Source organism: Euprymna scolopes, chromosome 28 (genome assembly GCF_053919585.1).
Source record: "Euprymna scolopes isolate OS-2025 chromosome 28, ASM5391958v1, whole genome shotgun sequence".
NCBI lineage: Eukaryota > Metazoa > Mollusca > Cephalopoda > Sepiida > Sepiolidae > Euprymna > Euprymna scolopes.
Window position 1 is genome coordinate 63,786,809 of NC_136509.1, and position 23,909 is coordinate 63,810,717.

General features: G+C 33.7%; 1 protein-coding gene across 1 annotated transcript in view; it reads left to right on the forward strand.

Annotated features, from left to right (window-relative positions):
• Positions 1 to 23,909, forward strand: part of LOC145249678 (dexamethasone-induced Ras-related protein 1-like) — a 1,077,461-nt gene that overhangs the window by 639,088 nt on the left and 414,464 nt on the right. The window lies entirely within an intron of this gene.

The window sequence follows — 23,909 nt, forward strand, 5'->3', positions numbered from 1 at the left end:
AACATTGCTAGTTAAGGCAAAAAATTGAAAGGTTCAGAGTTTGAAAGAAAGTAACATTCGGAACATTATGTACAAATTCCAAAAAAGATATTGAAATTAATGTCTAAGTATGAAGATGCGGTTGGTAATAACAAAATCAATCAATGACGTTTGTTGAAAATTTGTAAAATGCATTCATCCATTAATGGTACGCACATCTGTAGACTTGAAAAACTATTCAGATCGTATAAATATAATTATTTGAGGGGTTAGCTTTATAAATGTGCTGGAAAAACTGTGAATGTGATTATTGTAGGTTGAAAGGATGTGTTCAAATGTGTTGAATTTTGGCAGATTATTGTAAATTTTACTACCTTTTATGAATTTTAGGCTGCTTGATCTTAATAAAGATAACTAAGTCTGAGAGGCATTTACGCCTCTCCCCAACTTACCTCTATGAATAAGTTACCTTTACATTGATTTTGGTTTCTTCCATTTAATATAATTTAAAGACCATTACTTCATTCTTTACTCTTAAGCTTTCACTTTTTACGCAAACCAGTAATATTATATAATATATATTTTCTGAAGAAAAGGACCATTTTTGAAATTTCATGGACTAAGAAAATAATTCACTTCTTCTTGTATTCTTCGTTTTATGGACAGTAAATGTTTGTAGATATAATTTACATAATTATCACTCCCTTCATATATTCCCTTCATATATATATATATATATATATATATATATATATATATATATAATATATATATATACATATATACATACATACATACATATATATACATACATACATATATATATACATACATACATATATATACATATATACACATATATACACATATATATATACATATATATATATATATACATATATATACATATACATATATATACATACATATACATATATATACTTATATATACATGTATATACATATATATACATATATCTAAATCTCTCTCTCTCTCTCTCTATCTATATATATATATATATATATATATATATATATATATATATGTATGAAGTAAAATGATTCATTTGTCGCCTTAAAGAAAACAACAGGACCGCTTTATTTTGAAATTTATTTATTGAAACAATCAATTCAGGTAACTTGATTATGTAGTAGAGCTAACATCTATTCAATTTAACCGCCTTCAGTCTCAACAACCGTCTCTATACAGGTCCAGAACTGAGAGCATGCCTTTTCTAAAAGCGCCGACGGGAGCTTAGCGAATACTCGGTGGATGGCGGAGATCAGGCTGCCTTTAGTGTTGTGGGAGGTTTTAAGTACCTAGACATTATATTGAACAAATCAAATCAGCGAAGAATCACTGCCGTCACGAATCAGTCGTTTCAATACGGAGGTTGACCGCGAACTGAATTGAATCCAAAATTCGATATTATTATAATAATGTTGCCGGCTTCTTATTAGTTGATTGTCCTAACCGTAAGTTATAAGTAAGATCGTCGAAAGCATTGGAGTCATACACTCATTATAAATCGAAAACATTTGAAGTCCCCCCACTGGTTTTAAATAATAAAAGTCCTTTTTGACTCAATTTGGTTTTATTAGATGAAAAAAAATTAAATAAATAAATAATTTTTCTCCTTTTCCTTTCATTTCATTTATTGTTGGAATTTGTTTTTATTCCTATTGGTTACAAAAATATCAATATATTGGGATAATGTGTGCAAAGATAAGCCATTTGTATTCACATTTTTAATACATATAAAAATACAGCTATACATATTTTCAAACATATATATACACACATAAATACTTACAAATATACATACTTTGAAATATATATATACACACCCACGAATACATACTTTTCAAATACATAGCTATACAGACATAGAAACACACACACACATATACATATATATATTATTATTATTATTATTATTATTATATTTTACTATAATAATTAAATATCTACAGACACTAGTGTTTCATCCTTTCGGGCATCTTCAGTGGAGAGTGTCGCGATTAACACCAGTCGAACGATTCGAACCTCGCAACACGAGACATCTCTGGCTCGATTAGCGAAGACCGTATCAATTCGGCTACCATTAACCGCGTGAAATAACGTTGAATTTAAACATTTTAATTTTAAATGTTCATTTACGTCAGTCAGCCAGTGATCTAATCGTTATACAATGATCTATGTATAATACAATTATGCAATAATTGTATGTACATATTTGAATATAAATATAAATGTATATATATATATATATATATATTTATATTTATATAGATGATTTTCAAATATGTACATACAAAAACTCGAAACATTCTTTTAGATATTTTAGATTGTTAATTTCTTGTAAGAAAGACCAGAAAAAATGATGGTAATTTATCGTACAACCCGGGACAATTAATAATCTATTATTGTTATTGGCTCACAAAGAACTTTTACACAGATCATCAAAGATCTCTCCTTGAAAGCTAAGTGACGACAAGTCTCCCCAGGTTTCCAATTTTCTCCATCTCTTTCGATAACTTTTGCAAATAAATTTGCATTATCACAACAGCTGATTGTCATTGATTTCTCCTTCGTAGCGGCTATTTGTCTTTACTGGAATTTGAGTGTCTATAAGCCTCTCCAAGGTCCTAGTTCTCTTCGCACTTATCCAGCGCAGACCTGGTCAGTGCTCTCTCATCGGTCTTTACTTCCTCCTGTAAGACTTGCATATTTGTTTTTTTTTAGGGGTGGCAGTGATTTTTTTTACACAGTCATCACCACTTATCAAGGCCCGGAAGCCACTCAGGGATGAGGGTTATTGCAAGTACATTACGTTAGTGTGGAGATTTGATGAAGTGTTTACTTAAGGGGAGGTTCATTAGGAATTTGTTAACGTTGGACTTGAAGACATCCAAGTTGTAGTCCGCATGCGTGCAGTTCTAAGAAAGAAGCTTTGTTCATGGAATCCACGGTTTGATTTAGGCACAGATATAGAGTGGGGGAAATTTTTCACAGTGAATTCAGCTAGACAGGTGTTTTTCGTGAAAGATTGGCGAGGAGGGACCAGAGATTGGAGTTCAGACGATCACCTGCCATGGAAATAACGATAAAACAAGGATAGGCTCGCAACGTCTCTTCTGTGGGAGAGAGGTTGCAGGGTAGAGAAAAGGGCATCCCTCACTAAGCTACGAAGTCTATTTTGTACTCTGTCAAGGCAGGATAGGCTATTTTTAGAAGCTCCTGCCCAGATATGGCAGCAGTATTCTATCCTTGGACGTACTTGGCTTTTATATAGATAGAGAATTGCATCAGTAGTGAGATATCTTCTGGAGCGGTAGAAGGATCTCACCATCTTTCCAGCGACCTTCGCAACAGCCTTGATGTACGTGTTCCATTTCAGATCAGGAGTGAAGGTCAAACCCAGAAGCTTGTCAAAACACGGGGCCTCACCCAGACGAGAGCCATGCATCACAATTGATGCCAGATGGGGATCAGAGCGTTGATGATGTAAGAATAGGAGTTTGGTTTTAGATGCATTAAAGGTAACCAGCCACGTCTTCCCCCACTTAACAACGCGCTCGAGATCAGAGGAGAGAGAATCAGAGAGAACTTTTTCATTTACAGCCTTTGGTGTGTTGCCGTAGATCGTCGTGTCATCAGCATAGATGTCAACGAATGATTTAAGTATGTGTTTAGGGAGGTCATTGATGTAGATTAGGAAGAGAGTTGGGCCCAGGATTGACCCCTGAGGGACTCCAGCATTTATATTGCAGGCCTCCGATTTTTGTCCATCTACCACTACTCTTATGAGCCTATCGGAGAGAAATGATTTAATGATTGAGAAAACATTTCCAGTTATACCGTAGCTGGAAATCTTGTGAAGTAGACCGTTATGCCATACCTTGTCGAAGGTCTTTTATATGTTAAGAGTAATTGCCCTAGAAAGGAAGCCTTTGTTTAGAGATTCACTTATCCTGTGGGATATAACCGTCAGCACATCTGTGGTCGATCTTGCAGATTTTGTGTCACTAAGAAGGTTGTTCCTGCTGAGGTGGTTGACTGCTGAGGTGGTTGACAGTGATGTGGTAATTAAGGTGGGGTTAGACAACTTATAGATATGCGGCTTCAATGTTTTGGTTCTATGTGGCATTTCATGTTTTGCCCCTGCAGCAGTTTTTCTGGTCCGCGCTTATTAATCATGTGTGTTAATCTCCTCATTCAATTCCTTAATATTTCAGCTGCTTTTATTATTGTTGTTTGTTTTACTTTTCCAGTCTTTTCTTTTGATTCTAATTTCTCCCATTGTTTTTTCAAAGTTTTTCGGGAGTGTTTCTAGTGGTTCTACTATAATAGGTCTTATTTTGATTTTCTTCATCTTTCATAACCCTTTTCAGCTTTCTAGCTAGCTCTGTGCATGTGGTCGGCTGGAACAGCAAAGTCCATGATTTGACACGATTTTTCTTTCTTGTTAATTATTACGACATCCGGTCCTCTTGATTGGATGGGTTTATCAGTTTGTATGTCCATGTCTTATAAGATTTTGTGATTCTCGTTTTCAAGTACTGTTGCCGGCTTATGTTTGTACCACTTGTTTGTGCGATAGAGATGCAGCTGTTTGCATAATTCTCAGTATACTATCCTTCCCACTTTGTTGTATCTGTTCTTGAATCTCTTTTGGGAGAGTTTGCTGCATTTACTTACTATATGGTTTATCGTTTCGTTTTTATATTATTATTATTATTATTATTATTATTATTATTATTATTATTATTATTATTATTATTATTATTTATCTATTTATTAATTTATTTTTTGTGGTTTCGACTTCTAATTTTGCGTTTCTGAAAATAGATGTATTCATGATTAAATTCCAAAAAGTTCAGCGATAAAATGTTTTAATTTAATCTTTTTTATAGATTTAGTAAAAATGCCGGCTATGTTTTCTCAGATCTGACATAACTAAGAGTAATATATTTTTTACTTATTTCATCCTTCGTGAAATGATATCTGATATCAATATGCTTCGATCTTTGATGAATAATAGAATTATTGGCTATGAAGATACTACTATGATTGTTACAATGTATTACTATTGTTTTTTACTTAGATCTAGTTTTAAAATAGATTTTAGAAGCGTTTTTAGAAAAATTGCCTTATGTGCAGAGTGCGTAAGTGCAACATACTCTGCAACATTGGCAACAATTTTTTGTTTTTTAGTTTTCCAGGAGATCATAGGCCCAGTCTTTGGTAGTCTAAAACACTAACTCGTTGTACTTTTTCGATTCGCAGAGTTACCCAAATCTGAATCTGAAAATTCTTCTAAATTTAGAGAATGGTTTCTTTTAGATAACAAGGACTTGTTTTGCACGAGTTAAGTCTTTAATTGTCGGTTCTGATAAGTTTTGAGATAACTTTGTTACAGCGTAATATATATCAGGCCTAGTGGCGGTCATCGAATAGATTAGATTTCCAATAATTTCTCTGTATAATCGCTCGTCTATAAATTTGATTTCGGTCTCTATATGCTTATTTATATCAATCTCAATGGGAGTTATTCGTGGTTGCAATCTTGCATTCCAAACTCCAACAGGAGTTTTCAATGTACCGTGATTGGTTAACTGTTATAGTCTTATTTTCACAGGTAAACTTTATACCGAAGAACAATGACAATTGTCTAAGATCGGACATTTCAAAGTTTTTATTCAATTTATTTTTAACATCTTTTAAGATGTGGTCAACCCAAAAAACAAAATCGACAATTTATTTTCTATATTTTTTATATACATGCACGTGTCTACGAGACACTGCGTGAATTCTTATTCTATTAAGTAGTTATGGAGTGTTAAAAATCCAATTGTGAGCGCTTTGTTTTAGACCGTACAATTATTTATTAAGTTTACTGTCAGTCGGAGCATTTAAATAAGTATTTTTACATTAATTAAATGTATTTTTACATGTATTGAGCTGTAAGTTGCAATAAAATGTTAATCGTCGTTAGATTTGTCGTTGGTGAGGATGTGGGAAAATATTCAATCCCAGAAATTTGTGAAAAACCTTTTGCCAAATCTTGCTTTAAAGGTTTCACTGCCAGAAGCTGTAATTTGTTTTTTAGAAAACCCAGCGAGGAAAAATTATATTCTTATCCTTTGGTCTTGCAACCATTTCCTATGTATTGTTTTCAGAAAGAGCGTATTTCATGGATTTTTTTCTATTCTTGGTGATTTTCTGAATTAATCGCCTCATAACTTTCTGATGCGCTTTTCAATGAGTAACAGTAATCTATTGCGTAGTCTTGTATATTTTCAATTTTAAAGAAGTGTGGCCTTTTTCGCACCCTTACTGGGTATCAACGTGTCTGGTTAATATTAACGTCAGTAGTTTTATTATAACTGTCGTCAGTATTAATATTTTCGTTGTGATAGATGAAATGCTATCTAGTATTTCCTCACATTTTGATCCACTGGTTCGTAATTTTTTAAATTTAATATAGCATTGAATTTTACATATCTAACCTTTTTATGGCATTTTGGTCTGGAAAGTAGATTAAATATGCTGGACTGCTTTTATCATAACCTACAAAAAGCAATTTGAACAAAATATATGCATTCGGATCAATTACTGTTTACACCGCAAAACGATTCATACGGGGCTTTGCCCAATCTTTTATTGAACGATTTATTTTTTATATATGCCGCCTCCATTAAAGCGTACGTCCATAAACTATGGGCTAATTTCCATTCGATAGGTAGACATCTTACAATCTCAAAAAGGGTCCACCATGCTCTTTCAGCGGTGTCATTTTAAAATAATGAATACGGCGCTGATTTCTTGTGTTTGATCCGATGGTTAAGAAACAGAAGTTCAAAGTCTTTACTAATAAATTCAGTCCCATTGTCTGAGTGAATACATTTTACTGAGTCGTATGGGGCGGTGTCAGTTTTATATTTCTTATTAGCGAGGATAGTGTCGGATTTGTTTTTAAGAAAATAAAACATAATTAAACGGGAATAGGCGTCAACAAAGTTCAATGCATGCCGTACGTGATCCCTTCCCATCGGGCTTAACGGGCCTGTCAAATCACAGTGCACAAGTGAGAGAATTTTCATGGCCTTTTTGTATAATGTTTTGCTTCTATATTTTGCCATTTTCCCCTGTGCACAAACATCACAATTTGAGAGGTCGTCTGAAGGTATTATTTTCATGCCTTCGACTACATTTGGTAACTTGTTTTTAATATCAACTGTATTGCAGTGTCCCATAATTTTACGCCAGGTTTCCGAACTGTGACAGACAGTTTTTGAGGGTACCATACTTTTTAAATAATATAGTCGGACATTTCCTTCAATGTCAAGTACAGTTCCATTTGGGTATATCAATTTTGACTTGTTGTGGCTAAACTTTATATTTGTACCTTGTATAATGGCGGACTATACAGAAAATATTGCTTAAATTTAGGTATAAAAAGAGCATTTTTTTATTTCGCCTTTATTATTTTTAGTGATATTTTAGCATCGCCTCTTTTCAAGACTGTATCATTTATTTGACTACTGTCGGCCAGTTCGACAAAATGACTGTGTGGATTTAAGTTCGAATCAAAATTAATAAAATCGGATTTCTCGGTGATAACGTGTGCTGTAGCGTTACATCTACAAGGTGATTTTGCCGTTTGTCGTATTGCCAAAGTTACATTTGAATTGAAATCTTCCTGAAAATTCTCAACGTTTTTAATGGAGTCTATTTGTGAGTTGTTATATCGACATTGGCAATTTTTGTGATTGGGTCATCCACAACATATAACTTTATTGTTTTTCTTTGGAAAATTACTTTTGGGGAAAACATTGCGCTGAGATGTATAATTTGGTTGTGTCGGTTTTTGAGAAACATTTTTGAACTTCATGGTATTGCTAGAGTTATTATCGTCCATGCAATGCAACTTAAAATTCACTAAACTATATAGGTTTGTCTTTTTGCATTACAACAATTGTAAATGGTTTAAAATCGGCTGGAAGTCCCTTGAGCGTCATTGATATAAACAGGCTTATTATTTCACCCGAGAGTTTTAATACATTTGCGGTTGTTTCTGCCCTTATAACATAGTCGGCAATAGATGGTAATCTTCGTTACGTTTTAGAGACGTTAGTTCTGTATATAGAGATATAATTTTTGGTTTCCCTTTTGGTAAATAATTTTCTCTTAATATGTTCAACGCTTTGTGTCCATCATCCAAGGTATCTTTTATAATCAGAGACAGACTTCTATCGTTTAAGCATTGAATCAGTTCTGCAAAAATAGCCGCGTTCTTTTTGGTAAATTCGGGGTCATCAGGATCTCTGGTGAAGATTGAATAACTGTAGTTTCCGTATCCTTAAATACCTCAGAAATTTCACCTGCCACAATTTCACTTTGGATTTCGATCCGTCAAAGCAAAGTCGATGGCTGGGCGCATACGTGTTGAGACATTATGTTGAACAAAGATGACGATAGTAAATCAAATCGTCAAAGAATCAATGAAGTAACGATCTCGAGTATTGAGTAATTCTTAATAACAAAGATGGCAGCTAAGAATCAATGCAGTCATGATTCAGGCGTTTCAAGATGGAGGTTGGCCGCGAACTAAATTGAATCCAAACTTCTATATTTTTATAATAAAGTTGGAGGTTTCTGATTGGTTGATTGTCCTAACCGTAAGTTATAAGCACGATCGTCGAAATCATTGAAGTCATACCCTCATTATAAATCAAAAACATTTTAATAGAAGATCATGTTGGTGATGTTCTCGACGTATGACCAAACGAAGTAGTTCAGCGGGTTCCGATCGGGGGAGGAGAGTTCAGTGAGAAAAGGGTATAAAATCGTAGCAATACTTCTTTAGCAAAACCTGGGTCTCGTTGGAATTGTAGGCCGGCGCCAAGTCGTGATGCCACAACCAGGTTTTGTCAGCGGCCATCTAATTGTGCTAGGGGATAACTACGAAATGTGAAGTGGCATGATGTAGCCCTCACTTAAAACACACACACACCAAACACCATAACCGTGATCGGAAACTTCGTTAAACTGTGCTCTCAAGAGTTGAACCGTCCAGATTTGCATTTTCAGAGTGCTGGCAATCGTATTGTTTCCAGAGTTTGATCAGTAGAGAGCATGAGTTGTACAACAGCGCATCTCCGATCTTGCTTGTTGAACGTAGTGTAACTTTCAGACATAGTAGAAAGCTTCTATCGCTTTTGGGATTTGTACACAACTGGCCGACTAGTAGATGGTTTGCAACAGAAAAAGAAAACCGGTTTTCATCAAAGGGAAATGGAATCATGTCCGCTTTTCTATGGCGAAAATTTTATCGTTCCACCATATATATATATATATATATATATATTTATTATTTTTAAAACAGTAATCTACGTACACGCCTGTTTGGAGGTCGTTACCTCTCGTCAGTATAGCTCAACTGTTTCTAGGGATCGAATCTCAAACCATGTTTACCACAGTCCGATGCCTTAACCGTTAGGCCACAAACCCTAGATTAATTTTACTGGGTTTTTTTTTTTATCTCTAATAAATTTAGATTTGTTATTGTTGTTTTTTCAAGCGATACATACGGTTAATATTGGCTCCGCCTCGAAGCTCATTTTTTTTTATTTACAGTTGAACTACGCTGACGAGAGGTAACGACCTTGAAACACGCGTGTACGTAGATTACTGTTTTAAAAATAATAAATAAATAAAAATGCTATATACGTCCAAACAAATTAAAAAGGGCGACTGTCTAGAAAAAACAACAATAACAAATATATATATATATATATATATATATATATATATATATTTATATATTCGTTTACCGTTTTTTGGGAAAGAATTCCAACAAAGTGCTAGATTACAAATAAAAAAAAACTATTTTCGATACAAGAGCTTGATATTTATTTATTTAAATGTACAGAAGGTCAGAAAAACATTGGTACCGTCGGTTTCAAGCCTAACATAAGGGCGGCCAGTTAATGATAAATCTTAAACAATGTTAGGCTCTCGTCAGCCATGTTGTTTCTGTTTGAGGAAAAGCAGGATCGCATTTATTGCTTTTAATGATGTTCATTTTTATTTATAGTTTATCTCTATTTCTGTATATTTTATTTCATTTTTATATAAATTTTCTATTTTTTTTAATCTAATGTATTTTTAGTAACTTTGTGATGTTCAATCTTGTTACTATCCCGCATGGTTCCAGTCTGATTAGTAAGTCTTGATTGGTTCAAGGGAGGTAATTATTCTATCTTATCGATTTTTTAATCTTTGCCCTTTTTGATTTTAGTTTCTTTTTTCCCCTATTATATTATATTTTATATTTTGTTTATTTTTATACGTTTTTATATATGTATCTTTTTTTTATTTTATTTATTATATATATTTTTTCCGCTCATATTTTGATTATTAAATCAGTATCCCATATGCTGTTTTTATTGAATCTTTGGTTACTATGTATCTGGTATCGAGTTCTAAGAGATCTTATATTAGTTATTTATTTTCCAGGTCTTTTCATTTAAATTTTTATTTAATTTTTTATTTGTTATATATATATATATATATATATATATATATATATATATATATATATATATATATATATATAACAAATAAAAAATTAAATATATATATATATATATTTGTAGTCATCGACATACCATCCTGTTTCGTTGTAACACAACTTATCAGTGCCGTTAGACTAGCATCTCTCCCAAGCCAAGGATTCAAGCTAGAACCGTCGTGTTGACAGTCGGCAGTTCTCCCACTCGGCCACAGAAAGGACGCCCGCAAATAACTCGTCGGAATGTCTATTTGAATAGTGCTCAAACCGCCTGTTTGTAAACAAATAAACAAACAACGAGCTTCGCATTTTTCAGCCAATTAAGTAGCGGGTGAGATTATTTACGAAATTGCCCTACCCAAGGTGTGGAGCTTAAAATATATTTGTAGTCATCGACATACAGTCCTGTTTCGTTGTATCACAACTCATCAGTGCCGCTAGGCTAGCATCTCTCCCAAGCCAAGGATTGAACCTACGACAACAGACAACGCCAGACCCAAAGTGGGTTTCCATGTACTGCAATCATCAGTGACGTGCTCCGACATTAGCAGGAATCCAGGTCATCGCATGCATGAAGTGTGCAATACTGGCGACTTAACCGTATGGGCTAGGGCGCAATCTATTGGGTTCGCGCCTATGTCGGAGCACGTCACTGATTAGATGCAGCTTATCGAAACACCGTTTGGGTCTGGTGTTGTCCGTTGTCAATGCAATTGCTCGATTCCATCTAATTCTGGGTTCTAGCTTTATCATGAAAAAGGTATATGTGAGCTGGTATATATATATATATATATATATATATATATATATATATATATATATATATATATATATATATATATATATATATATATGGGCAAACAGTTAATAAAATATGTTAAAAAACACTTTGAAATGAGTTAAAAACATATTTAATCTGGAAAGGAAACACTAGATAAATGGATAGTCCTTAATCCGCAGAGTTTCGAAGAAATACTCTCCTTCTCATCAGAGGGTAGGAATTAGCAAAATGCGGGATCGGATTTTGCATGCAGAAGTATTTGATGAAAAAAAAAGTAAGTCAAAGATCTTACTTGAAAACAAAATAAAAATTCTGCATGCAAAATCAGATCCCGCATTTTGCTAATTCCTACCCTCTGATGAGAAGGAGAGTATTTCTTCGAAACTCCGCGGATTAAGGACTATCCATTTATCTAGTGTTTCTTTTTCAGATTAAATATGTTTTTAACTCATTTCAAAGTGTTTTTTTAACATATTTTATTAACTGTTTGCTCATATTATAAGCTCTATTTCCTATTTGGTGTTATCGAGCTTTTATATCTGGCTGAGATAATTTTATAAATGTAAATTCTTTAATATTTATAATTTACTTTAATTTTACCATCTTGGATCATTTTGGTAAATTCAATTGTAATTTTCATTTATATATATATATATATATATATATATATATATATATATATATATATATATATATATATATATAAAATAAAATAAAAATTACTATTAATTTATTAAAATGATCCAAGATGGTAAAATTAAAGTATATTATAAATATTAAATAATTAATATTTATAAAGTTATCCAGACAGACAGTGTTAAAGGCGCGAAAAAATATATAGGGCAAAATAATATAGGCTAACTGAAATGTACAGGTCCTCACTTTAAAAAATGTCAGCAAGTGTTGTTAGAAGACACTAAATGGAAAAAAATAAATTAATTAATAAATAAATAAAAAATAAAATATAAAATATACAATAAATAAATAAAAATTATTTAAGAGATGAGGATGGCCGGTATTTGCAACGTCAGGAAAAAGAAGAAAACAAGTAAGTAAACGCATATTTTTTTTAACACAGTGGTCACTACTTATCAAGGTCCGGAAGCGACTTAGGGATAAGGGTTATTGCAAGTACATTACGTTAGTGTGGATATTTGATGAAGTGTTTACTTAAGGGGGAGGTTCATTAGGAATTTTTAACGTTGGACTTGAACACATCCAAGTTGTAGTCCGGTGGGAAGCAGGCAGACGGAACAGAGTTCCACAGGCGTGCAGTTCTAAGAAAGAAGCTGTGTTCATGGAATCCACGTTTTGATTTAGGCACAGATATAGAATGGGGGAAATTTTTCACAGTGGATTCAGCTAGACGGGGGGGTTTTCGTGAAAGATTGGACAGGGTGGGGCCCAGAGATTGAATTTAAAGGAGCACCTGCCATGGAAATAACGATAAAACAAGGATAGGCTCGCAACGTCTCTTCTGTGGGAGAGAGGTTGCAGGGTAGAGAAAAGGGCATCCCTCACTAAGCTACGAAGTCTATTTTGTACTCTGTCAAGGCAGGATAGGCTGTTTTTAGCAGCTCCTGCCCAGATATGGCAGCAGTATTCTATCCTTGGACGTACTTGGCTTTTATATAGATAGAGAATTGCATCAGTAGTGAGATATCTTCTGGAGCGGTAGAAGGATCCCACCATCTTTCCAGCGACCTTGGCAACAGACTTGATGTACGTGTTCCATTTCAGATCAGGCGTAAAGATCAAACCCAGAAGCTTGTCAAAACACGGGGCCTCACCCAGACGAGAGCCATGCATCACAATTGATTCCAGATGGGGATCAGAGCGTTGATGGTGTAAGGATATGAGTTTGGTTTTAGATGCATTAAAGGTAACCAGCCACGTCTTCCCCCACTGAACCACGCACTCGAGATCAGAGGAGAGAGAATCAGAGAGAACTTTGTCATTTACAGCCTTTGATATGCTGCCGTAGATCGTCGTGTCATCAGCATAGATATCAACGAATGATTTAAGTATGTGTTTAGGGAGGTCATTGATGTAGATCAGAAAGAGAGTTGGGCCCAGGATTGACCCCTGAGGGACTCCAGCATTAATACTGCAGGCCCCCGATTTTTGTCCATCTACCACTACTCTTATGAGCCTATTGGAGAGAAATGATTTAATGATTCAGAAAACATTTCCAGTTATACCGTAGCTGGAAATCTTATGAAGTAGACCTTTATGTCATACCTTGTCGAAGGCCTTTGATATGTCAAGAGCAGTTGCCCTGGAAAGGAAGCTTTTGTCCAGATATTCACTAATCCTGTGAGATATAACCGACAGCACATCTGCGGTAGATCTTGCAGAGCGGAAACCATATAGTGTCTCACTAAGAAGGTTATTCCTGCTGAGGTGGTTGACTATTTCTCTATTTAATATGGATTCCAGCAACTTACTCATAACACACACGAGACTTATTGGTCTGTACTGAGAGGGAGAGTACTTATCACCCGAGTTCCTAAATACAGGGCAAACTGATGAGGTCTTCCAGGGAGTCGGAATGCACTTCTCTTTAAGGCAGACCTTAAACAGTTTCGTAAGTATGGGAGCAAGTTCTGGTTGACGCTTTTTTAACACTATAATTAGGATGCCGTCAGGGCCAGTTGCTTTACTGGAATCAAGATTCTTGATTAGCTTGGCGACCTCATGCACGGATATTTGTATGTTACCTAGCGTGTTCTGTGTTATAGGAGAAAATATGGGGAGTGGATGGCCTTCGTCGCATAGGGTAGAATTAGCTGCAAAGTTCTTGGCAAATAGTTTGGCCTTGTCTGACGCTGACGAGATGACCTCTGGTCCATTGATAATGGTTGGGATAGAACGCACACGTCTGTTCAGGATCCTATTTGTTATTTGCCAAAACTGGTGGGAACCAAGCCGCTGATCAGCTACTTTGTATTTAACAGACTGGGCATATAGCTCTCTTGCATTTTTTATTACTCTTTTACAGTGGTTGCTGGCAGTCCTGAAAGCAGCTTTAGTCTCAGTGCATCTATTGCGTTGGTAGCTATGGAAAAAGTGATTTCTGTACGCGATAGCAGCAGCACATTCTGGGGAGAACCATGGCTGGCTGTTAGGTTTTTGTTGGAATTTTTTAGATGGTATGAATTAGTCTATGCCTACAATTAACCATTCGGTCAGATCTGATACTATAGAGGACACTTCCTTTTTAAACATGGAGTGCAGAAGTAAATCAGATATGAATGTACGGAAGCTATCCCAGTCAGCCATAGAGTATCGGTATAGAGTGTCCGTTAATTATGAACTCATCTAGGGAAGTGGTCGGCCCTATTCCAGTTTCGCTTAGAAATAATATGTCCGGTTTCGTCTCCTTTAATTGGGTTTAAACATCTGGAAGGTTGGAACGTAGATCCCTGATGTTGGAGAAGGAGACCTGGTAGTAGGGGTCTACGTTGGAAGATGGGGTTCTAGGTTTATTCGAATTTTTATTCTGGAGATGTTTCATGTTGAGGTTTTGGGATTTGTGGAACAGGTCGGCATACTTGGTTAGAGCAGTACAGAGAGGGGAAGTAAGAGAGAAAAAGACAGGAAATTTTTTTTGTAGCACACGAAAAGGTAAAGCCATAACAATTACCCACTTGTATGGCATCGAGAGGCCCCACCAGAGACTACTGCATGGTCCAGATCCACTCACTAAATGGCAATACAGCAGCCCCAGTACTTTGCGCCTGCTGATAGTACAATCCCCTTAGTGGTTAATCCAAGGTTCGGGTCTCTGACTATCAGGCGGATAACGTCAGCTCAGACAAAACGTTTACCTCCAGCACCCTTACTAGTGACATGGCCACAAGAACAGGCATAGAAACAGAAACTTTTCCTATATCTCAGACTACTGTTCACCAAGTACTACCGATCTTTAAGCTGCTTTTTCTTCACCCTTTGTCAGAAAAATCACACATTGAATGAGGACTGAGGGACAAAAAAGGAGAAGCGAGAGTTACTGGAGCTGCCGCATCCACTGTATTATCTACTCTCCATTAAACAAAAAGAAGGGGAATGGGTACAAGTGGCTTATTTATATCTAAGTAGTAAGTCCGGTCCTAAGTTATCAATTCAGAACACTTTTGATGATAATCTCCCCTCCCATATAAATGGGTGGAAGTTTGTCGTTATCTATCGAGTGTGAATCATTGGAGCTTCACCTTATAATTAATTAAAATCCAATAATTAACTTTTATCAATTTGTAAAGTCGGCTTAATAATTATTTACATTCGAGTTTAGATAATTATTCAAGGTTTTAATTTAGGAGGTTCGTTTTTATAGGTAACTTTCTAATGGCACTGTATTATATTTCGAATATAATTGAAAATAAGACTATATTAGATGAATATTATTTGAATATATTAGATGAATATAATTTGAATATATTAGATGAATATAATTTGAAAATAAAACTATATTAGATGGTCTGATTGGCTAGCCAGGAAGCAAGCATATATTAAAATATAAGTAAATATACATACAAGATATGAAAGTGTGGGTAGATTGATATGTTAGATAGATAGGAAAGTTTACAGAATAAAGCAGAAAATGCAGATAAAAAACCGGCCATGCAAAGGAGAGATAAAGAATTAAAATAAAAGATTATTAAATTATAAAGTATTAAGAATATGTAGAAAAGCGATAAAGTTTAAGAAAACAATTTTTTATATCTATATAAAAGGTAAAATAATAACTATGTAATATCAAAATTGCCATAATTAAATTTGGACTTATGTTTACAGAAAGAGATCAGTTCATTTTTAGAATTTATTATATTGTTACTTTGAGGGGAAGTACTTATAGTTATAGCTTAGGTTGTGCAGAGGCGACATGGCTTATATCCTGGAGTATAAGACTTAACTTTTTTATGATAATCCATTTGATCGAGAAGGGGGTATTGTTAGAGTTAAGTTTTTTAATTAAAGTGGTTAGAGAAGTTCTTTGGTTATTATTAGAATTATAGTTGTTAAAAGAAGAAATGTGGTTTGATATTCTTTTCTTAATTAATGTTGAACTCTACTTCGTATAGGTTGGTGCTAATTGTTATTTTTAACCTAGTTCATGAAATATTTTGGTTAGATCTTTTCTAAGCTGATCTAGGCTATTCCCATTGTGATCACGTGAGAGACAAAGGCCATCGTCCCTAATAAAGGCCGAATGTATGATCTGAGAATTTTCTGTTTAGAATCTCTAGTAGGAATAGGCCAACTAAATTGCAGATATCTGCACTATCGTAGGCCTCATTGCCACGTCAAATGAGTCTTCCGGGTTCGATTTTTTTTACCCAAGCCTTCCCTTCATAGAATAGGATGGTTTGTCTAGCATGCATGATCGTCTCTATTTCTAGATCGCTAATGTTTTGGTATTTTGATGCAACACTCAATGCTTTTTCTAGTGTGTATTTTGTAATGGAGGGGTAAAAGCCTGTAATGTCTAGTTGAGTGAATTTGCATCTATGTGAGGTTATGCTATTAAACCATTTTAGCACAGACTGTGTGTTATCCCATAGGTTGAGGTTGGTTTTACTTTTTATATTGTTGACAATTTCTTTTATTATTGCTTTACTGGCTCATCCTATATCGCTCTTAACTGGGTTTATAAGTTTGCAAGATGCGTTATTGATGAAATTTTCCTTATGATCTTTTAAAGTTACAAAAGCTTTTCTCTTTTCTAGGCGGTTTGCTTTATATTCTATTCCTAATTTCATAGCTAAATCTGTGGCCTCTATGTTTATAGATTTGTACGTTTCCTTTTTTTGCTATTTGGTATTTGTCGTAAATGGAGTTTAATGTTAGTTGTGTTTTCTTTGTTTTATTCATTCTATATACATTTTTGATCTCATCGAAGAATACTATTGCGTCGTTACTCCTTTTTAATCTCTTTATATCTTTAGCTAAAGTCTTTTGGAATTTGTTGGCATGTATGTGAACTCTAACGCTGGAATAATGTCTAGTAAGTCTTTTTCAAATTTATCTAAGTCGTCTATTTTTCCTGGGCATTCAATTGATTTAGCCCAAAGTAGTTTTCTTCTGTCGTCCCCTGGTTGCTCGCCTCATTCAAGATCTTCCATCTCATTCTCTTGGTGACCTCTTCGATTTTTGCCAGGAGGATCCTCGTATATAGCTGATTCCTGGGAGTTGGGGTGTTCTTATCTGAGTACTCCAAGGTGCATTTTTCCATTTTTTTCCTTTCTTTTGCTAAGGCATGTAAGCAGGAGATTCTTCTGTTGTGGGTTTCCTTCTCTTGAATGCATGACCGCCGGGCTGTCAGTGTTCTACCGTCACTCCTGGTGGGGGCTATGTATTCGTTTACCGGTTTTTGGAAAGAATTTCAACAAAGTGCTCGATTACAAAAAAAAACTTTTTTCGATATAAAAGCTTGATATTTATTTATTTAAATGTACAGAAAGTCAGAAAACATTGGTACCGTCGGTTTCAAGCCTAACATAAGGGCGACCAGTTAATGGTAAATCGTAAATGTTAGGCTCTCGTCAGCCATGTTGTTTCTGTTTGAGGAAAAGCAGGATCATAGAGAGAAGACTGATATACTCACAAGCCTCAAAACGGTGCCTCCTTTGTGATGCGGAGAAATACCACATAGACTATAAATTACTCACAGAAGACCTGTTTTAACGTCCTCAGTGAAACCCTTAAACCTGTATACATAAAAGACAAGCGATTCTAATTAACTGGGATGATCAAACAATAAACGAGAACCCTACCTAAAGAAATTTCGTCAAGAGTATTCTAAATGCAGTCAATTTAACGCATAAAATAATTTAGTTTAGTAAAAGTAAAAATAGACATTGTTAGTATAAAAATATTTTATGGCTACTTTAAAGAATACAATAAACCTATATATATATATATATATATATATATATATATATATATATATATATGATGAAAATAATGGAAATAGTATTCCGACAAAATAGAGAAAATAAAAAGGAACAAACCGTATTATGTGTTCATCAACGTTTCGTCTTTATTTCGAAATAAAGACGAAACGTTGATGAACACATAATACGGTTTGTTCCTTTTTATTTCTCTCTCTCTCTCTCTCTCTCTATATATATATATATATATATATATATATATATATATATAAATTAAATAAAAATAAAAAGACCTAGAAATAAAATAGCTTATATAAGAGCCATTAGAACCTGATACTAGATACATAGTTACCAAAGATAAAATAAATTAATAGCATATGGGATACAGATTGATTAATCAAAATACCAGGCCAATTAGAAACAGAATAGGACAATATGCATTTACTAAAAGTACAAAAAAATTTTAATTAGAAAATTGATAAAATAAAATATACAGAAATAGAGATAAGCTATAGTTAAATAAAAATGAACATTATTATAAACAATACATGTGGCCCCACTCTTTCCTCGAACAGAAAAACATGGATGACGGAGCATAACACTATTTACAATTTACCATTAACGTTGGGCTTAAATGAAGCCAATTAAACGCATGAAATAATTTACTAAAAGTGAAAATAGATATATAGGCTATTGTAAGTATAAAAATGTTCAGAAATGTATGGCTATATCAAAGAATACCATAAACCCATATATATATATATATATATATATATATATATATATATATATATATATATATATATATAACAAATAAAACATTGAATGAAAATAAAAATGAAAAGACCTGGAAATTAAATAGCTTATAAGATCTCTTAGAACTTGATACCAGATACATAGTAACCAAAGATAAAACAAAATAAAAACGGCATATGGGATACTGATTAACTAATCAAAATATAAGCGGAAAAATAAATAAAATAAATAAAACAAAAAAAAAGATACATATATAAAAACATAAAAATAAAAAGTAAAATATAAAATATGATATAATAGGGGAAAAAAGAATCACGAATTACCTCCCCTTAACTTAAACTAAAGTAAAAAAGGACAAAGATTAAAAAATCAATAAGATGGATTAATTACCTCCCTTGAACCAATCAAGACTTACCAATCAGACCGGAACCATGCGGGATAGTAACAAAATAGAACAGCACAAAGTTACTAAAAATACATTAGATTAAAAAATAAAAGAAAATTTATATAAAAATGAAATAAAATATACAGAAATAGAGATAAACAATAAATAAAAATTAACATCATTAAAAGCAATAAATGCGATCCTGCTTTTCCTCAAACAGAAACAACATGGCTGACGAGAGCCTAACATTATTTAAGATTTATCATTAACTGGCCGGCCTTATGTCAGGCTTGAAACCGACGGTACCAATGTTTTTCTAACCTTCTGTAGATTTATATATATATATATATATATGTATGTGCATATATATATATATATGTATGTGTATATATATGTATGTGTATATATATATGTATGTATATATATATATATGCATGTGTATATATATATATATGTAGAGAAAATAAAAAGGAACAAACCGTATTATGTGTTCACCAACGTATCGTCTTTATTTCGAGACTTCCTCTGGGTGTCTCGAAATAAAGACGAAACGTTGGTGAACACATAATACGGTTTGTTCCTTTTTATTTTCTCTATTTTGTCGGAATACTATTTCCATTATTTTCATCATATATATATATATATATATATATATATATATATATATATATATATATATATATATATATATATATATATATATATATATATATATAAATAAAGTAGAACCCCGGGATACACTGGCCCGGAGTAGCTTTTTTTTTCATGTTACAATTTCGAATACGATGTTTTCCGGTCCCTTGTTACGGTATTTTTCCCGCCTTACGGTGTTATTTTTTAATGTTATTTGATGATATCAATGTGTATTATATACTATACAGTATTGTGTTACTAGTTTTTCATAAGCACTGTATAAACTTTTGCTTAGGCCCCGCCATGCGGCGAATTAACCTTACGATCTTAACACAGCCACATATTAATGCCGTATCCCGGGGCTATGATATATATACATATATGTATATATATATAAATATATTATTATTATATATATATATAAATATATATATACATATATATATATAACTATAATGATTTAACAATGTTTTTTTTTTACATAGGCGTCACCACATTATCAAGGCCAAGAGGCCACTCAAGGATAAGGGTTAAAGAGTGTACAGTAGAAATTGGACAATATATTAATCATTAGTAATGAAATTTGGTAAATTTGATAACTTATATGGAACGGCTCATCAAGAACTTATTTACGTTAGACTTGAAGACAACCATATTGTAGTCAGCCGGAAAGCAGGAAAACGGAAGACAATTCCACAGGCGTGCAGTTCTAAGAAAGAAGCTTTGTTCATGGAATCTACGTTTAGGTTTAGGCACAGATAAAGAGTGGGGGGAATTATTGATAGGGTTTAAAGCTAGACGAGTGTTTCTTGTGAAAGTTTGGCGAGGGGGGACCATGGATTGAAGCTCAGTCGAACACTTTCCATGAAAATAACGATACATCAGAGACAAACTCGAAACATCTCTTCTGTGGGATAGAGGTTGCAAGGAAGAGAAAAGGACATTTCCTACGAGGCTACGAAGTCTATTTTGAACTCTATCAAGGCAGGCCAAGTCCTTTCTAGCAGCTCCTGCTCAGATGTGGCAACAGTATTCCATCCTTGGACGTACCTGGCTCTTATATAGATAGAGAATAGCATCAGCAATGAGATATCTACCGGATCGATAGAAAGACCCCACCATTTTTTCCAGCGGTCTTGGCAACAGATTTGATGTACGTGTTCCATTTAAGATCAGGAGTAATGGTACTAAATAAACTTTATTTAGTAAGTATGCCATTCATGTCGAAATCTGAAAAATGTCTTTCCATTGATGAAAACATTTCAAAAATTTATTAGCTTTTGCATATTATGGTTTCAATCATAACGCCCCTTTTGAAAAATTGCAAGGTATTTTTAAGAAATATATTTCTCTGCATTATGTATATTATTCTGTTGGATATTCACTGCTTTCTAAATATGTGCACGTGTCGGTATGTTTATACCAATTAAACAAAGTGCAGTTTAACGTATATATTAATATTATTATATTCACAATCCAAACAATAAAAGACAATTGTGCACGTCTATACATACTGAGTGAGGTCACGTAATCTAATTATAATTGAAATACACACGTACTTTGTTTTTTATTGTTCTATCCTGAATTGTGTGTTGCGTACAGATAAATAATCGCACTTGTTTGTCATCCTTCCACCCAAACGAAGATTTCTTCAAAGGAGGTTATTCAGTCGTGCAATATTATTTTAACAATGCAATGGTCGCCTATTTGCTTTTATTTAAATAATTAAATAATACCTACCATATTTCATCATTTTGTTTTTGCATCATCTAAAATGATAACAAATACAGAAAAACAACAAATGCGAATAAAATTATCTCATTTTTTAAATGAATGTTTTTTCTTTTACAAAGAAACTGACACATCAAAAGAATAAAGAGAGGATATTCTGAAGATGTAGTCATTCAATTTGCGTTTTAGCAATGAAACGTTGTTTCAAACAGTAGCAACAAAAATTCTATTTCAAATGTAAGTGTGACTCATCAACGTTACAATCCAACGAAAATTATATTTTAAATTAAAGCCTGAAAAAACAACTGAAATGCTATTTCAAAAGTCAACGTAAGACATCAACTAAAATGATTTTTCAAAATATAAGTAAGGAATACTGACGTAGAATTTTGGTCGAGCAAATTTTAAAATAGAATTTATTTTAAAATTTGCTCGACCAAAATTCTACTCAAATATTGGCGTGGCATATCAAGAAAATACTGTTTTACACTAAGTCTTGACAGATTTCAAACTAAACCGAAGTAAACAAAATGATATTGCAAAAGTAAGCAAACTAACGAAAATGGTATATAACACTGAGCATATTTTATTCAATATTTAAACGGTTCAGATCTCAAAACCGCAATTTGAGACAAACGTACGTATCGGGTCTCTAATTGAGGAACTGTACATTTGTTTTTAATCATCTTTGTATACCGCCCTTTAGTAAATTGCAAGAGAATAATAAGTGATAATCATTTTCCTTATAATTTTATAATTATTTTCATTGGTTGTTTCACCTAGGTATAAAGAGGGACTGTTATTGGTCAAACAATAACAAGTGATTGTTGGAGATCCTAAACTTAATTATAGTTAATCGGTTGAAGTTTTAACATACATGAAACTACATTACATATTGTGTTATATGTCTCGTTCCTCCAAATAATTTAGGATAAAAACAAAGAGTGTTAATTGTATAGGAATAATATTATTAAAAATTATGATAATTCTAAGAAATTCTCAAATATACATGGGATGAACAGACTATAATTTAGAACTGCTTAAGGCGTAAATAGGCACTGTCTATCGCCTGGCTTCTACACCCTTTCTTTGCCTATTAGCCAGGCACAGAGGCACTATTATCACAGGGATTCGACAAAAACACTCAGTGGTAGATCTTCTTTCCTGACTAGGGCAATGAACGCCGTTTTCCCCATTCCCGACGCATTCCACTCCTCTAAACTGGGCACTTGGGAGTGCTTGAGTGCCACATATGCCAGTGCAATTAGATTTGGGTTGACCTTCGTCTGATAGGTTGAGGGTACCGGATTGACAGTTCCTGGCTGCTGTTTTCGACTGGTAGTACAGGTCCCTAACTCTTTGGTAGCGCTTAGAGTGGCTGCTTCATCAACAGCGGTATAATATCGGGATGTTTGCACGAAATGGTTATTTTTTTATGGATAAACACACAATATTTCCGTTTTGAATTCTTTATTTTGTTAATATTGCATGAGTTTCAGTAGAAATCATTAAGTTCCTTATCTTTGTTCGTTCTTAATCTTGTAAAGTTTTCTAATGCTTTTTTGTAATATTTTTGATTCAGCACCAGTCTTTAGATCTATCCCACTACTCCCTCAGCGATTACGTCATTTTTCAGATTGCGGCCGTTAATGACATATATCACATATATCACATATATCACATATATCACATATATCACGAAGCAGCTCGCAAGTTTACTTCAACATTATCTTTGTCTCTGACTGACACTCCAAAGTTTATGTATCTGACTCACCTTACTTTGTAAAATGCTTTTAAAATTATTCTTTTAAATTTGTATTGCTCACCATTTTATATAGTTAGACTAATCATTTGCTCAGACGGTATTCCTTCTTCACGGCCAGTTCGCGCTCTCATTATTTATTGGCTACATAGCTTTTGGAGAGAGAAAGGCAGCATCAATTAATTAATTTCACTACTGTTAATCTATAACCATATCACATACTTAATTTCTCTCGGTCGACATTTTCGTCATTCATTATCATACCTGACTGAAACAGAACTTTGCCCAGCTCACATTTGAAATTTCCGCTAAAATGCTTCTACAGCTAAACAACTCTCTTCTGTTCTTTATTTTAATAACCAGTGTTAACCAGTAGGGAGAACCGAAATTGCCCGGAATTGAATGGGAA